Source organism: Pteropus vampyrus, unplaced genomic scaffold, assembly GCF_000151845.1.
Source record: "Pteropus vampyrus isolate Shadow unplaced genomic scaffold, Pvam_2.0 Scaffold90, whole genome shotgun sequence".
Taxonomy (NCBI): domain Eukaryota; kingdom Metazoa; phylum Chordata; class Mammalia; order Chiroptera; family Pteropodidae; genus Pteropus; species Pteropus vampyrus.
In genome coordinates, this window is record NW_011888871.1 from 3,584,022 (window position 1) to 3,588,012 (window position 3,991).

Genomic DNA, 3,991 nt, shown 5'->3' on the forward strand with positions numbered 1-3,991 from the left:
TGTGGAGAAATTGGAACCCTCGTGCATTACTGGTAGGAATGTAAAAGGGTGCAGCCGCTGTGGAGAAGAGTCTGGCAGTTCACCCCAAAATTAGACCTAGAATTACCATAGGACTCAGCAATTCTACTCGTAGGTATTTGCCTAAAAGCATTGCAAGTAGGGACTCGGACACTTACCCACCAATTTTCATAGCAGCATTATTGATAATAGCCAAAATGTGGAAATAAGCCAAGTGTCCATCAGCAGACGAACAGATAAGGGAATGTGGTTCATCCACACAGTGGGATTCTGTTCAGCTGTAAAAAGGCAGGAAATTCTGACCCGTGCTACAACATGGATGAAACTCGAGGACATGACCCTAAATGAAATACGCCAGCCAAAGATACAAATATCGTATGATTCGATTTACGTGAAGTCCCTAGATTAGGCGAGTTCATAGAGACAGGAAATAGAATAGAGGTCACCAGGAATTGGAGGAAAGGGAGAATTGGGAGTTATTTAATGGACAGAGTTTCCATTTGGGATGATGAAAAGCTCTGGAAATGGATAGTTGTGATGGTTGTATAATATTGTGAATATTAATGCCACTGAATTGTACACTTAAAATGATTATAATGGTAAATTTTATGTATATTTTACCACAATGAAAATATGTGACTATTTTCCTTTTATTAACAAGTTAAAACACTCCCTCTCTTCAGCTCTTCTGTTTACTCCTCCAGACCCTTCTACCCATTTATCTGTGTTCATATGTACTTATCAAAATGATGTATATTTTTAGCTTTATCCAAAGAGTAAGTGCTTTAGTATAGAGATTTGAAACCATCATTTCCTGTAAAAATGTTCTAAGCAATAAGGCTTCCTGCCTTATTAATGGGGATTTTCTGGTGGATATCCATCTTTAAAAGGGTTTTTTTTCTCTCGTTTCTCTTTTTTTCATTATATGGCAGGGTTGCTGCCTGCAGACCTGCTTCCGTTTATGCTAAAGCGAGCAGCTCAGGTTTCTCCCCTACACTAGGAATCCTCTCTCCCCGCTGTTGGATTCCAGGTCACTCCTAGCCTTTCTGGACTGTTCTTGTAGGGAGCCGCTCAGGGTACACGACTTCGTATAAATCTCTTTCTTACCCTTTCCCTCTTCCCCTCCCAGCTTCTACTTTGCTGAGATATCAAGTTAATGTCAAAGCTTTTGTAGAAATTTTGTTTTATCCTCCTGTACATTCAAAGATGACACATCCTCATTTTGAGAAAATTAAAGCGATTCAGAATGGTTACAAAGCAAAACGTGTAAGCGCGTCACACTTAGATAACCACTTTGCAGACATCTCTCAAGGCTTAATACCCACAGGTACAAATGCATACGCAATTTTATGTAAATGGGATCATACTATGTACATTGTATTGCAATTGGCCTTTCTTAAATTAAGAAGTATGTTTTTACAGTTTTCTGTGTCAGTGAATATAGATCTACATTATCTACATCATCCATTTTATTGGCTCATAATAATATTCTCAAAATAGTATGACATCGCTCTTTTTATTTTATAAAAAAGCACAAAGAAGCAAACAAAAGAATATATTACATTCTCTTATCCCTGATTCATTCGATGAACAGTCTGTAAAATTAAAAGAAACGTATCTATGAGATTAGAAAATTAATGCTACAAAAAGTTACAAAAAGTGCTCCCTTTGGCAGCACATATACTAAAAAAAAATTGGAACGATACAAAAAGTTACAAAAAGATAAGAAATTTAGCCTTCCCAAGTCTAAATACCCAAATACCTAAATAAGTAGGGTTTCTCGTGAATCCTTCAAAACATACAAAATTACTGTATACCACATATTCTTATTCCTATTTCCTATACACTATACGGTTATGTACTTTTTTTTTTTCATTTAATATATTTTGGGGATCATTCTATAACTGCAAGATAAAAATATCTTTTATCTAAAAATATTTTTTAACTCCTGCATAAAAAAGTCATTTGTAAGGATGTGCCACAATTTAATCAGTTCCCCATGATGAATACTTTGGTTATTTCTAGGGTTTTGTTTGTTTATTGTGTGGTTTTGATTTTACTATTACCAATAATGATATAAGAACATCTTTGTACTTAACAAATCTGGCCAGCAGAGGAATTCTTAAGCACCGGCGACTGGGTTTAAGAGTTTACGTGTTTTACATGTTGATAGAAATGACCAAATTGTCATCCAGAAGGGTTGCACCAGAAAACATTCCAACAAAAGTGTCGAGAGTGCTTGTTTTCTGAAATTCTGCAAGCACTGGTTATCAAACGTTTCGCTTGGTGCTAATCAAATAAATTAAAATTGGTGTCTTGTTCTGATTTGCATTAACTTTATTATGAAGTTGAGATACTTTTAAAATGCTCATTGGCCATTCGTAGTGTTGTTGTTTTTTTTAAACGGTTCATAACACATTTACCATTTTTTTCCTCGTAGGCTGTTCATCTTTTTCAATAGCTATTACTAGAATCTGTATGAATAGCTAACATTTACTGAGCAAAGTATTACGTTGCTTGGATAATTTATTCAACTAGTTACCGAATAACGAGCACAGGATGTTTACGATATCATACAGTCATTTCAGGCATCCCTGTACTGGCGTCTTCGTACTCTGGACCAAATATCTCTTTAAGTTAGATTTCCGGAAGTGGAATTACTGATTTAAAGCTGAATTCTTTGTCAAATTTTTCAAAATAACATTGTGTGATGGGGGGATGTTCCAAGTGGGAAAGTGAGAGGGGGAAAAAGAAGGAGGAACTAATATTCCCTCCTAATTACAAGGCCAATCAGCTCGAAACTAAAGTTGAGCTCTCAGGCTCATCGATGATGTTATTTATCGCCCATCGATGATGTTATTTATCGCTGCTTTCATCAATAAGCGGCTTAAAACTCTAAATTTCCTCCTCTATTTGGGTGCCCGTGGGAGTCTGCGAATTCTGTGGGGAAAAAAAGGAAAACAATATATTTTGTGATTTTCAAGTGAACAATAGTATTAAAAATAATTCTGAGCGCATTCTGAATCATTTTATGGCCGTGCAATTTTAAAGTTGGCTTCATATTTCTGTTTACAGCCGTCTGAGTCGGTGGGTACTGTTTGAAGAAACTGTGGCATTACGGTACTTTACGAATTTAAATCGAATGCAGGGAAGTAGTGGGAAAATTGAGTCAGCTTATCTGTGGGACTGGTGGACTCCTAGGGAACCAGAGTTGAAAAGAACCTGTGCACAAAGCAATCCATTCAATGAGAAGAATGTAGGAAAAGATTTGGGGGAGGGTGAACTGCATAAATCCTATCTTTGTACCTAACAGTTTGTTCCCTTAGCAATAAGTGTAGTAGAAAATACAGAGTGAAAAGGTTTAAATTTCTGATTTGTGTAATTGGGTTAAAACACCAATTCAGGCCAAACTGCATTAATGACCACAATGCCAACCTTAGTTTTACAAGTGTTATCTGGCGACAGTGCACCAAACTAGGTGTTCCAGGATTGCTTGGGGCGGTTGTGAGCAAGTGTGAGGTCTGCCGTGAGTCGGCAAAGAACTAGGGCTATTAACACCGTTTTGCACGATATAATTATCTGAACAGACATTTTCTGTATTAGTGTTATTGATAAACAAAATGAAATAGACAAAAATTGGTTTGCTCTATTTATTGTTCTAATATGCATTTATTCAATTACTGTGAATATATACACACATAATATTAATCTATTTTTCTTTTTTCCTGTTACTTTCTTGTGAGAAAAAAATCTAAGACAAAAATCTACTACTTAAATCAAGTTTTCCTTTATCCTTGTTTCTGCTACATGAAAATTCGGTTTTATATATTTGCAGCAATATTATGGCTAGAGATTTTTTAAAATTGTAGTTGACATACAATATTATATTTGAAGAATTTTTATTTCTACGTTTCATTTAACATATACCACAGATATTTTCCCATTTTGCTAATCAGTTTTTATTCTCATTTCC